At 38.5% G+C, this 14,836-nt stretch overlaps 1 protein-coding gene across 3 annotated transcripts in view; it reads left to right on the top strand.

Moving 5' to 3' along the window:
* The window catches only part of SPOPL (speckle type BTB/POZ protein like), a 66,933-nt gene that overhangs the window by 17,713 nt on the left and 34,384 nt on the right, over nt 1–14,836 (top strand). The window contains exon 1 of one of the 3 annotated variants that reach the window (XM_054043691.1): nt 12,885–12,946. The exons of the other annotated variants lie outside the window; for them this stretch is intronic. The gene's annotated coding sequence lies outside the window, so the exon portion shown is untranslated. Of the gene's footprint in view, nt 1–12,884; nt 12,947–14,836 lie in introns of those variants that run through there. 3 annotated transcript variants of the gene reach the window in all.

Below are 14,836 nucleotides of genomic sequence, written 5' to 3'. Positions count from 1 at the left end.
ATCAAGCTGAGAACAATCAGTTATAACCTAAGAGCCATAACACTAGTCCTGATCAGCCAAGATGGCTGATGGCTTACAATACTTTGGCAGTGTTTCTTCAACAAAAGGAGGTACCAGATCTTCAACCTGGTTCTGGGTATCTTAATCTTTTCTTTTCCTGAGTGACCACAATAGTTCCCAGCCTAGGAAAATTTTACTTGCTTGGATAATTCACCACTCCACCCCACCCGACGTGGCAAACAGTGGGCAAATAAATTTGTGCACGTAAGCTGGTGTATTTTCATGACAATTTTGCAAAGTTGATTTAACCTATAGTTGAATCTGTATCCAGTTCATAATTAACTTCTCTGCCGAGACAGCCAACAAGGGTACCTCTCAGTGCCAAATGTGGTGATTGACACTTATACACTAGAAAGTTGACACAAACCCCGCAGGTTATATCCTGGTTCCAGAAATCATGTTTTTATACAAAGCAGCAGAGCATGGTAGAACAGCATTCGCTGCCAGCACCACCAAAAGATAATGTCAAAACAAGTTACACTGCTTACCTACGCAGTTTTAGCTCAAATAAGGTTAGTTTCTTGGCCAAACAGTTATAAAGCACATTTCATCTTCAAAGCACTTAAGCCTCAACACCAAAACCTGTAAGTTATGATCCCTCTTCCAGATAGGGAAAATGAGACAGAGGTATGGTTCCCAAAACCACAGAACAAGTCTGTGTTAGAGTCTAGACTGGCATTCAGCGGATTGTCCTATACTTGGGTCAGAGATAAGACATAATTTGTTGTTGTGTTGTGCTGTTAAACATCTGCTGCACTTCAACTCAGTGATCTTGCAGATGTCATAATGTAGTCCTTCCCCCTTCTACTCATGTTTGCATATAAATTTGTAAACATTTCAGATACGGGGGCTACATAAATATGATTTTATTACATTTTGTACAGATTATTGCAGGACTAATCACTAACAAGATAACTCTGAACTTTATGATCTACTAATATAATGAGGCTGTGGAATGTTCCCTGCCTCTCTGTCTCTCGCCTCATACTGCACCAGAGAAGAAAGGAGCGGAGGCAAAGCTGCACATTATTGATAAATCACAGAGTTTTCAGTTTGCAGTGTGATAGAGTAACTAATATCTATTTGGTTAATAGTGTTTGGTTCTACACTGAAACATGTCAATATGGCCACTTGCAAAATACCACCCCTAGTGAATAGGATTAATTTTGCTTTTGTAATATATCCTTGTATATTATGCTTTACGCTGTTTCATTGTCTCTTCCCTTGAACAACTGCTATACATCTGAACTACATATATTTTATAATATTTTAAAAAATGAAATGAGTCCTGTTAGAACAAGGTCAAATCCTCTTTCTAAATATGGAATACGAAAACAATTCTAATCTGTTTATTAATGTTCCAGGACTGCCTGTGTGTCAGTCTGAAGCCTAGAATGTCTGAGTCAGTGTGAAGTGATGGAAACAGCTACAAACATGGCTTCTTTTTGTTCAGAATATCACCAGGTTCAATTATCACTGGGATTTGTGGTCAGTTACTGTCCAATTTTAAGTTCTCAGCCATTTTGACTTTATGAATTACACCCCTGCAATAGTAAGACATGTATCTATTTCATTGAGATATCAGAGGTAACTTAATCAGTCACCATCCTTACTGTACAGCTAATTTGCCTACAACAGTTTCATTGATTGTATGAGGGAGACTAGACAGATGGTGAATTACTTGGCCCAACTGCTGTCATTCTTCAAAACCACCCACACAACATAGGCAGCACACATAGGAAACGCAACTGCATGTAGCCCCTCACCGCAGCGCACACACCCCTCCTTTGCCACAGAAATTCTCTTAAACTCCCAGCACAACACGCACACATGCTCACTGTCAAACCATGCACATGAGCATCAGAGCCACAGGTCATCACTAATACATGTGAAGAAAACAAAGATACCAAAAGATCTTTCTACAAAGGGATCACATTGGTACTGCTGAATCACAAATAGCTGTAAAAGATAGAAAAGTCCTAAGGGCACTTCTGACCGAAGGATCAACAGGATGCTTAGTCAAGGTGTTTAGTTCAAGAACTAGGCCCTCAGAGGGAGTTCTTCGCAACCCCACATGAATGAAAAGGTAGGCAGCTATAAGAAATCTTATGTCTAGGTAAGAGGACAATCCTGCGCCTACTTGCTGTCTAGTGAGCTGGAAATGTCCATTGCTTGAATTATAGAGTGTTGGGTTTGGCCAATATTGAGACTTTACTGTAAGAACTTTTATCTCCCTACCCCTCTGGGTGGGGGGAAAAAAGTTGCCTTACCTTCACCAAATCTATCCATGCTAGGGACTAAAGGTTTGTCTACACTACAGTGGCATAGCTACAGTGCTGTTGAGGGAAGGGGCTTTTCTGTTGATGTAGCTAATCTACCTCTCTGAGAGTCAGTAGTTAGGCTGACGGAAGAATTCTTCCATCAACCAAGCTGCATCTACAGTGGGGGATCGGTTGACATAACTATGGCACACAGGGCATAAATTTTTCCCAGCCATAAGCGATGGAGCTAGGTTGATCTAATTTTTAAGTGTAGACCAGACCTTAGGCACAATACACCAGGCCTCTGGAGATGCCCAGTTTGTGGGATATTTTCTCAAGGTGTTACCTGCACAAAATTCTCTGTTGCTCGCACAGTCTAGGGGCACCCACCTTTACCCTTGCATAGGCTCAAGGCGTAACCCTGTTAATTTATGTACCCATCCTTACCCAATTTCTAGGGCTCAGGGCGTACTCTTTGTGGGTTTGCAGGACCTTTTACCAGTGAAAGAGCCTTACACAGTAATATCCCTATCCTCTATTTATTAACAATTACAAAGCAAAATACACAAGCTAAGCATACAATGCTGTGCTCACCAATCCTGATCATGCAGGCGGACTTTCCTGTTAGCCAGGCAAGGTCAGTCTCATCTGGATGCTGGATTCACGGTCGTGCAGAGGATTCTTAGCAGCTCTGATCTTAGGCTGTGTCTTAGAGGGGAGTTCTTCTTCTTCTGTTCCTTCTGGTCTCCTTCTTGGACCCCAGTTTATATAGTGAAACTTGAGTCTTGCTTAGCTATACCTTAACCAGTCATTTAACTAAAATATTAGTAAACAATTCTCTAACCAATTCTAACATATTGTAAAACAATTCTTTAACCAATCATACCCCACTGCATTAATTAATTTTGCTAGGTATAAATTAATTAAACAGAAACCATACATATAATAGAGAAATGGAGACCGTAAAGACAAAACAGTAAAGAAGTAGGGATTTCACAACCACAACTTGTTGATAAGTGATTGCTTGCCAGACAGAATGCCATCGAACAAAGTTTTCTTTAACCATCTTAAGATCTGTTTCTTTCTCTGGTGATGGTGGGTACTATTAGGACAGGAGCCTTCTTAACAGCCTGATATTACATTGTTTTTATATAATTTAGATGGAATGTGAGGATGTGACTTTCTGCCTCTTGGCTAATGGCTGCTGCTCTCCTAATAAAAGGCCTTAGGCCTTACAATATGGCTACAGGAAAAGGCCTTATCCTTACAAAGGCTGAGTGTGCAATATAAACACATCTGAATAACTAAGATTGTTAATTGTGATCTTTGGTTCAAAAGTTGCGGCCACAGTTTGTTACAGTTGTGACTCAAGGCATGCAGCCTGCCTTCCAAAACAGAGCAGCGGGACAGGAGAGATGCTATGTAACCTGCTTGGCTCCCAAAGACAAGCATGACAGGAGGGGTAGCTGGGCCATATTTGAGTAGCATTGTGTCCCCGTGCAACAGGCTGCAATGACAGAGGGGTGGCCAGGCCAAATTTGAATGAGCAGTGTTGCTACCTGGCACATAGGGTCTCAAAGCCACTCAAATTTGCAGCAACTATAAAGAGTTGCGGTGTGTTAAGTTTTCTGCAACAAACTTGGGACCCACGATTTTCTTACAGCCTTATGAATAACTATTTTAATTGATGCCTCTTAAATATTTTGTAGCTAGTTTAATTATTCTGGGCTTGGTTGTATAATTTAGACCTTGGGAGCAGATATTTCCTGTTGAGGCATAACTGAGTGGTGGGTGCCTTCTGAAATGGATACAAAAACTAGAACCTCCTTGGGCAACATAAGGCCACCAGGCTCACTTCTGACTCTCACCCTCCCTATTTCTTAGCTTAAAACAAAACGAAACACCCTGTTATCAAGAACATTATGAACAGGAGAAGACGGTCATGCTTTTGGCAATGGGAAACAGTGCATGATAGTAACTACAGCCTATTAATCTCTTCTTCTGATATAAGTTTGCAGTACCTTTGCTGCAACCTGGATGCAATAGGTCCATTATTGGGGACAGGGTGAGTGATCCAGGGTTTAGCTCTCCACTTGACATCCCAAACTTGACGGGTGGTGCTGGCAGTGAATGCTGTTCCATCATGATCTGCTACTTTGTGTTTGTATAAACCCGATTTCTGGAACCAGGATGTTACCTCTGAGGGGTTTCTCTCAATTTCCTAGGATATAAGGGAAAGTCACATTTGGCTCTGAGAGGTACTCCTGTTGGCTGTCTCGGCAGAGAAGCTATAGGTTAAATCAGCCTTGCAAAATTGTTGTGAAAATGTACCAGCCTAAGTGTACAAATTTATTTGCTCACTGTTTGCCGTGTTGTTTGATATTGAGGGGAGGAAAAATACATTAACCAAGTTAGTAGAATTTTCCTAGGCTGGCACAAACTATTGGCCAATGAGGTTAGATGGTACCATTTCATGTGAACTCTCAGAGTTGTGAAACATTGGTAGGACAGCATGATGAAGATTATGCTAGCACTGCCTGTTGAATCTTTTCTGTGGCAAAATAGGACTACTGTCTCCAGAGAGGACAATCCAGTGCCCTTCCCAAACCTACAAATTAAGGTTACTCTTTTTGTAAGTTTGCTAAAGAAATAGTTTCTGCATCCATGTAACAATTGTAAAATGCTTTCAGCTTGTTCAGACTTGGGTTTTTTTTATACACAAAATGTCATTGTTTGAAAAGAGATTTTGTTCATTTAATGTAGTTTCACATGCTAACAATTTGTGTAAGGAGGAGAGTAATGTGGGGAAACTAAGCAGGGGAAGGAACATTTTGGTTGTATACCAGGAAAAATCCTAATGGCAATAAACTATTAGAATGGGATACTCTTCCAAGAGGAATAGAGGTGAAAAACCTGTCACTTGGGTCACAAAAAACAAGACTGGGTAATGCAAAAGAAATATACTGTAAGTAACCATCTTGCTTTTGATCCCCACGGAAATGGACTAATGTCTCTTGGGGAAAATGGGCTAGATGACCTAATCAGTATTTTCAGCAGTTTCCTATAATATTATGCAGGGTAGATTCATTTAAATCAAAACAATTTAAATCACTGATTTTTAATTATGATTTAAGTCCGCAAGCAGGAATTTAAGTTGATTTAAGTAACTGATTTTAACTGTTTTGCATTTGTATTTTTTAGTTGTTTTATTTAAGCTGATTTGGTTGGTTTGATTTATTAAACCATTAAAATACATTAATTTGCAACTACATATTGCCTTTTACACTACATTTGAAGCTCCTTTTGGTTAACCAGAAAGGTACATTATATCTATACACATTTATTTAAACAATTATGTAGCTTTAATTACATTTATTTAAATTATTTTCTTTATTATATTAGAAAATGGTGAATGATGAATTTTATTTACTAGATTAATTTCTTGTGATTTGTGTCAGGCTCTGTTTGGATGGAAATATAATTCAAAATGCACAAAAACAGTATTTTAGTTTTATTAAATAGTACTCTTCAATGTGCTGGATACATAGAAGAAAAGTTTATCAGAACATGTTCTGCATTTAAAACCAAGTAACTTATTAAACGAAGTACCTAATTAGCATATTGAATGAGTTGTTTCTGATCATCATTCCTTGAGGATTTTAGAACAGTTCACACCTAGTTTTATTTATAGTTTGGAAGAGGAAAACAAACTTTTCTGCTTTTTCAACTCCAGTTGGTTTCTTAATTGTGAATGAACTAGCCAATGGGCTGAACTAGTTGAATAAACTGAACTGAAGATTATTATTATTATTATTATCTCTGCACTTGCAGAAGACACTACTGCAGTCAGAAGCTGGTTTAGCACTTCAGCAAACTCTGGTTCCCAGTGCATAGCCACTGACTTCCAACTGTTCAATGACTTTCTTTAAAAATTGGCAGTGAACATGTACTGCTTCATATCTTTTTGTATTTCATTTAAATGATTATAATAAGCTTAGACCTTAACATAGGCTGTCAATTTCAAATTTAATTTTAAATGGATGTATTTTTCTATATTGAATTTAAATGAAACTGATTTTTAATCACATTTTTATCCATTGTGTTATGAAATAATCGATGCAAGGATAATTCTGAGTTTTGCTAATAGGAATATATGTGAACCAAGAAAGGATACCACTATACTTTTTGCAGCGACTGAGGGAAATTCACTAAGTACAGCATCTAGTTTTGAGCACCTCAAAAATTAGAGAAAATTCAGAGGAGAGCACAAATGATTATTGGAAAATAAGAACTGATAAGATGGGTTAAGATAACTAGGATATTGGGTTTCCAGTCTTTACGTGAAATACATACATGGTTGGAGGAAAGTGGTAATGTTTCCCTGTCCTCTGGCAATCCCTCAGTATAGCTATAGTATAATTTATTTAGCGCTGAGAATTTTTATCTGGCTCCTCCCCACCTTTCATTGTCATTGTCAGTGGATAGATGACCTCATTCTCCAATGCATATTATGGAGCATAAAACTGAGTTATTGTGAGTTTAAACCCTCCCAAAATGTAAGTTCATGTTTGTTTTACTAGTAGCATCAAAGACAGACATGGAGAAGATGACATTTTATAAAATGGGAAACTTATGATCAGCCAGTTGTAATGAACTACATCTCTATTAACAGTCCTGTTGTTTATAATCTAACTTTATATTAAGGCTAGAAATATACTGGATTAGAAATGGAATATTAGTTATTACTGTAAACTCACATGCTTAAAGCTTCTTGTATTAATGGGTATAATACACATCCAGTGTCACTAAAATAATGACTGTTAATTGTTGGTTTGAAGGGGAGGGTAAATGTAATTGTGAGGTGTTTTTAAAACTCCTATATGTATTTCTGATTCCAGTGGGAAGAATCTTTAGATGAATATGCCCCACTCAGTTTCTGGTAACCCCTTTGATTAACTAAATGTCCAGAAATGGCAGTTTTCCAAAGATACAAAAACTTGATGAGAACTTTCTTGCTTTCCCCTACTTGTACTACCCTTAGTGTAGTCGGACTTGAAAAAATGCTATTTCTGGGACAAGAGGCAGCTAGGATAGGTGACTTAGATGAAGAGTCATATTGCCTGTAAGACCAACAAATTGAAGATCAGGCTGTTGTACGTTTTTGCTGGATAACCTGGGTCTTGACTAAAGCAGTTTTACAGTTAAGTGCATAGAAATTTAACAAAACTCATGCTCTGCTGCTTTGATTTTAGAGCAGAAGTGAAAGTGAACCATCTTGTCAATTTCTTGCTGCTTCAGTGGGTGCTCTGATCAGGATCTGGGTCATTGGACACATCTGGGTGTTCAGTGTGGTATGGAGTATGTAGCTCTAAATCTGCCAAAAAAGAAACTACAGTGATGGAAAGGAGGCAAAGGTAGGTAGGACAGAGAGTGGGACTTGAGTGATGTAGAAACAGAGACTAGAAAATTGTCCTTGTCAGCATCTATTTTAAAGCACTTGAGAGAATCTCCTTTTAAGAAGTTGACACTCTTGCTCCTCATACAAGTTATCCAACAAGTCCTCCAAAAAATAAAGAAAGCAAGTCTTTATATTTCTAATATTTCTAAGGTATAAACATCTAATTTAAAGATATACTTGGCCACAGAATATTTCTAACTGCATGTAAAAGTAACATATCTAACAAAAAAGGTTTAGTAGTTGAAGTACAGTAATTGAATTAGCATATATTAGGTGCTTAGATACCAGTGCCAGAGTAGTTGGTGTGATAAGAGTTAGTAAATATTAAGTAAATACTATTTTGTATGCGCTTTTTAGAATTACCTGTTACTTTTAACATCCTCTTCTAAGGAACAAATGAACAGATTGGCAAATTGCATAGCCGTTACTTTGCAAATACATATTGAGTAAATGCTGTGCATTTTCCAGCAGGAAATTAGTCTAGCGTAGTTTGGTATACAGGGAATGCAGTTTGACATTTGGAACAAAAGTGTACTTAATCTTTGTAATTAGATGTAATGATTATATTATTTGTATCATGAGGTGTAATTTACAGACAGAAGTCCGGATAAGGGTAACAGATTGGTCCTTTAAATTAGCTTTTTGACTGTCTTGTCCTCAAATTAAGATTTTCTTTCCAATAAAATTTTATTAATTATTTTAAAGAACAAAATGGTCAGTTTACAAGACTAATATTTCGACAGAACAACTTCGTAAATAAGACTTCTCATGACTGAGGATTTTTTTTTTTTTTTTTTTTTTTAAGTATTTGTAGGATTTGGAAAGGAAGAAGATTGCCCTGGTAAAGTGACGCTAAACCTTGCCCTGGTAAAGTGACGCTAAACCTTGCCCTGGTAAAGTGACGCTAAACCTTGCCCTGGTAAAGTGACGCTAAACCTTGCCCTGGTAAAGTGACGCTAAACCTATCTTAACCAGACATAGGTATATTGCCCTAGTGTAAGAGACCTATATCTATTGACAGCTGGTACACTGCTCCTGCATGCATGCTGCTGTGCTTAAGGGAAAGAGGACATTTAAGACGGAGAGAGATCACTTGATCATTGCCTGGTACACTCCCTCTGGGGCACCTGGCATTGGCCACTGTCTGTAGACAGGATACTGGGCTAGATGGACCTTTGGTCTGACCCGGTACGGGTCTTATGTTCTTGTGACAGTTTTGCATGCCCCATATTCTGGGTTTGCTATGCGCTGGTTTGATACTGTGATACATCCTTCATCCTGAATTGGGTTTTTGCACTGTGCTTTAACCTAGGATTGGGAGCCAATGAGATTTTAAATGATCAGGTATTTGAAAACTTAATATTTCCTTCTCCCAAATAGTAAATGACAAAAAGTATTATATTGATTCCAATCACAGGAAATCTTAATAAATTAAAATCCAGTGGAATTGCTTTGGTTATGGGGGTTGGAATGGTATCAGTGGAGCTAGACCATGTTAATTTGAATCAGCTTGCAAACTCACTTTATTGTTCGGGAGGGGATTGTATTGACTTCAAATTAACAAATCAAATGTTCGTCCATGTAAATATGCACACTGGAGTCTTTATCTGCTTTATATCTGCTTTCTAAATTTAGATATTTAATAAATGAAAGCAGGAATTACTGGAGTTGATTCATATACTAGCTGACCTTTGAGAAGTAGTCTGCATTTTTAAAATTTCCGTCAAAGACAAAATTTGGGTAGCTGTAAACTACAAAAGATTACCTTGCTTGTCAACTTCTTTAGGATGATAGTTGAAACATGTTCAGTGCATCTAAATGCAGAAAAATATTATGACAACTGAAACACATTGTAAAATACACAGATCTGTTGCCAATACTTTCATTTTATTAGTCTTTTCCTTAATATTTTCTTAGTAACATTACTACCAGTTGCAGTAAGATCTAAAGACTCTTATCTTGAAGGATCAGTTGACTAAAGACCATATTGCATATTACAGTATTATTTTAGGTAATTTCTCTCGCCAAGTTACTGCTGCTATTGTATTTCAGTAGGCTTCCAGGCTAAAGTAAAGAAGAATCACTCTGGTTATTAGTTGATGGTTGTCTGTCTATGTATTCAGATCAGCGTGGATAAAAATCAGTTTTTTAAATACATTTTTTTGCTTAAGTTGAATATTTTTGATTTAAACTAAAACCAGATTCATTTGGAAAAAAAAACTACTTAAATTTAATTTGAAAAAGCTGACCTATGTTAAGGCCGTAATGTATTATCTATTAGACATTTAAATTAAATTAAAAAAAATATTAAGCAGTACATGTTTACTGCCAAGTTTCAAAGAAAGTCAAACCACTGAACTGGTGGAAATCTGGAGCTTAAGCACCTGAAAGTGGAGTTCTTTGAACTGCTAAACCAGATTTTGATTGCATTAGCTTCTTCTGCAGGTACAGAAGAGAATATTTTCTTCATTTCTGTTTATTTTATTACTTCATTTCATTCAAAATTAAGAAACCAATTAGTAGCTGAAAAAGCAGGAAAGTTTGTTTCGTCTTCCAATCTGAATAAAAACTAGATGCAAGAGGATGGAGGTGTACTTGTTCCAAAATCTTGAGGGAATAATGATCAGAAACAATCAGTTCAATTAATTAATTATAAACTTCCTTTGTTTAATAAATTATTTCATTTTAAATGCAAAACATGTTTTGATAAACTTTTCTTCTTCCGTATCTAGCACATTTATTTAATAAAAAGAATTGTGTATTTTTAATTGTATTTGAATTTCCATCCAAACAGAGCTTGACACTAATCAGAAGTAAAAAAAAAAAAATTGCCATCTAGTAAATAGTTAAGCTATATAATTGCTTAAAGAAATGTGTATTCATATAGTATATCCTCCTGGTTAGCAAGAAGAAGCATCAAATTTAGTGTTAAGGCAGTGTATGTGCAAATCGGATATTTTAATGCTTACCAACCAATTAGAATATACCTGTCTTTAGGAAAATAACTAAAAAATACAAATGCAAAATTCAATTAAAATCAAAGATTAAAATCATGCTTTCCTGCTTGCTACTTTTAATCCATAATTAAAATTGGTGATTTCAATAGCTTTGATTTAAATCCACAGTCTTTCTAAGTGTATGGAAAAATGGCATTGTTTCCTGTGGCTAAATATTTATCTAATCTTTTCTGTATTGGTTTTTCTAGATTAAAAAAAGGAGATTTATTCTCACTGTACTATTCCTACAGCTAAAGTATGAAAGCACTATACTTAAGGTCAATATTAATAGCCAAAAGCAATTAAAATATTAGTTGAATTGATAGGTGAGAGAGATACCCCCAATGGTTTCAGACCAGCAGCTCTTAAGAATCATAGAATATTAGGGTTGGAAGGGACCTCAGGAGATCATCTAGTCCAACCCCCCTGCTCAAAGCAGGACCAATCCCCAGATAGATTTTTGCCCCAGATCCCTAAATGGCCCCCTCAGGGATTGAACTCACAACCCTGGGTTTAACAGGCCAATGCTCAAACCACTGAGCTATCCCTTCTCCCTCTTTATAACCTATAACACAGATATGTGTTCCACAGTCTGTTCATTAATTTACTATAGAAGACATGTCAGAATTTCCAGTAGTACAATTTTAATTGTATGGTGGTGGAATGGGAGAACACGGAAGTTTGCAGGCCGTGTTGGTTTGGTGGGAGGCGTTGCAAATTCGGAGGAGGATAGGGATATTCTGCAGGGAGACTTGAATGAGCTTGTGAATTGGAGTATCAGAAATAGGATGAAATTTAATAGTAAAAAGTGTAAGGTGATGCACTTGGGGATGACTAATAACAATTTTAGTTACAAGCTGGGGACGCATTGGTTAGAAGTAACGGAAGAGGAGAAGGACCTAGGGGTCCTTGTAGACCGCAGGATGACTGAGTCGACAATGTGACGTGGCGGTAAAAAAAGCCAATGCGGTCTTGGGATGCATTAGGCGAGGGATATCTAGTAGGGATAAGGAGGTCCTGCTTCCGTTGTATAAGGCGCTGGTGAGACCTCATTTGGAGTACTGTGTGCAGTTCTGGACTCCCATGTTTAAAAAAGATGAACTCAAACTGGAACGGGTGCAGAGAAGGGCGACTAGGATGATCAGAGGAATGGAAAACCTGTCGTATGAAAAGAGATTAGAGGAGCTTGGGTTGTTTAGTCTGACAAAGCGAAGGCTGAGGGGGGATATGATTGCTATCTTTAAATATATCAGAGGGATAAATACAAGGGAGGGAGAGGAACTATTCCAGCTTAGTACTAATGTGGACACGAGAACAAATGGATATAAACTAGCCGTGGGGAAGTTCAGGCTTGAAATTAGACGAAGGTTTCTGACCGTCAGAGGGGTGAAATATTGGAACGGCCTTCCGAGGGAAACGGTGGGGGCGACGGACCTGTCTGGTTTTAAGATTAAGCTAGATAAGTTTATGGAGGGAATGGTTTAATGGTAAAACATATTAGCTGGGGAATACCGAGCAATGGTAGGTAAATAGTATAATGGCTAACAAGGGTTAGGCTGGAGACTCTTGCCTACATGCTCGGGGTCTTACTGATCGCCATATTTGGGGTCGGGAAGGAATTTTCCTCCAGGGTAGATTGGCTGAGGCCCTGGAGGTTTTTCGCCTTCCTCCGCAGCATGGGGCAGGGATCACTAGCAGGAGGGTCTGTGCCGATTGAAGTCACTAAAACACAGGATTGGGGACTTCAACGGCAGAGTCCAGGGAAGGGTTTTGTGGCCTGCAGCATGCAGGGGGTCAGACCAGATGATCATAATGGTCCCTTCTGACCTTAAAGTCTATGAGTCTATGAGGCTGCTAAAGAAACTTAGGTGGGGAAAAGGCTATCAAAGATAGTGAAGTGAGCATTAGCAATCTATGTTGCAAAATGGTGCTATGAGTATAAGTGTATTTTCTTTAACTGAAGTATTTTTCTTTAAGATGGAATGGTCAGATACAAACTGCTTCAAAATCTGTTTAGAATAGAGCAAGTTTTCATTGACTGTGTACATTATTTTGCACCGAGTTCCTGTTGGAACAGATCTTACAGGATAACAGGTGTGGATAGTTGAAACACTGGTCCTCAACAGGCTTCCTAAATCATTCTTCACTGCTTAACTTTCGGAGAGGAAAATGTAAGTAAACTTCAAATCATAGGTATTCAGTAAGCTTTATTCTGTGCTTAGGAGTGGAGTATGATCTGAATAGTTAAAGGATAAATTATTGGAGGACCATTATTTAAATAGGTATCCATACATCTAATTTAAAATGTTATATTATTGAAATACAACTTTAGAAGGTCTAGCATGTAATCCCATTTAGAACGATGTATAATAACTCTTTTCCATAAAGATTTCACGTGTGCTGTGGCTCATTTTAAGGTACTTAACATCTGATACTTTAGGTTTTAGACTCTTATAAATGCTAACTAGACTTGTTTTGAGAGTTAAAAAGTATCTAAAATGAGTGACAGACATAGATGATCCTCTGATAGCTGAACTACAATCAGCAGCAAATTAATACCCAAGTAAAAATGTACTGCAATAAAATTGAGATTGTATGCTGCATGTACAACTTAAAAAAATCTCATTAACACATTGATTTGGAAAAAGCTAACTGAAAGTCTGGCTTTGTGTTAGGGAGGTGAAGATTATGCTGCTGCAGGAAAGCATGGCAGCATTTACTTTTTGCTGCTTTTGAGGTAAAAACTGTTGAGCCAAGACTGATGCAGGGAGGAAGCTAGTTACTTTGGATCAAAGAATATAGATGTGACGCACTTTCTGGACTTTCCTCTCTTGGTGGTAGCATGTTTCCTGGAATCTTAAATTCCAGAAGTGTTTGTGGAAGATATTCCCCCTCCCCCTCATTATACTGGGGCTCCAGTTTCCTATAGAGGATTACATAGGGAAGCTGCATTGTCTCTGCTGCAAAGGATTATGAGGGGTAGGATGAAATGAGGGGCTTCTGTTGATGGCACTGCTGGCCAAGAAAATTAAACCAAGGCCAGGGGTTTTAGGGGAATGTGAAAGGGATGAAGATTCTACCACCACTTGTCCCGTGTGGGGAAGGAAAAATTTCTGGCTACTAGAAGCAGAATAACTATTTGACCAGAATTTGGCAGTGAGCACAGCTAAGGAAAATTGCTGAGGCTGAGAAGAAGGAAATATCTTTGTCGTTCAAAGGTCCACAGATCTGTTAGAATGGGTGCATCAGCTTGATTTCAGCTTGAGGACAGAGACAAATGTATCTGCCGCTGGCGGGAAGGGAATGTCCTGTTCCCTGAATTCCCTCCAGGCTTACCTGCCTACCGTGGTGATCTAGCCAGACCTTGCTGCTGCAGAATTTTTGAGAGGAAATTCCAAACTTTGTTCAAATTTCTAACGATTTGGGACAACATTTGTCATCTAATTCCTAGCTGTGCCCAGTAGATTTGTGTTTAAGGAAGATTGTCTCCTCAGCACTGCTTCCCCTTTTCAGGCATTTCCAGCAGCTGGTGCCCCTTCAGGGAACGAGCTAGGCTGGAAAAGGCCAGAGGCAAAAAGAAATCTCTCTCTCCTGGAGCTCGACCTGCTCTATGGACAGCACATAGTTCCCCCTCACAGCCTAGACTGAGTTGGGTCACCCAATTCTTTGCTCTTGGGCAGGATTGGGGAAAACTGGCTCCAGAGGCAAGCAGCTCCTTCTCATCACCATGAAGGGAGTGCTGCCAATGTGTCTATGGGAGGATCATGCTTATAATAAGTCCATAGAGCCTCCAACAGCAGCTATGCTCTTGACTGGTCAGTCGCTGCCTCCCCTCAGGCTACCAATGGAAGACAGTAGATACAGCATGGATAACTGCCACCACCATAGAATGTGATAAGGGGCCTTTTGGCCCAACTCCCTCCCCCTAATCCATCTCTTTAACAGACCTGCTGGGGTTCTCTGTGATATCCCAGGCTGCGTCTTGCTGGAGAAATGCAGAGCCCTACTCCATGTAGTAGAGAGGGGTTCAGTTTCTGCAGACTTCATTCTGAATTCCAGAC

The sequence above is a fragment of the Malaclemys terrapin genome, chromosome 11 (genome assembly GCF_027887155.1).
Source record: "Malaclemys terrapin pileata isolate rMalTer1 chromosome 11, rMalTer1.hap1, whole genome shotgun sequence".
In the NCBI taxonomy this organism is placed as follows: Eukaryota; Metazoa; Chordata; order Testudines; family Emydidae; genus Malaclemys; species Malaclemys terrapin.
The sequence above is the reverse complement of the archived record's forward strand: the minus strand, read 5'-3'. Positions and strand labels throughout refer to the sequence as shown.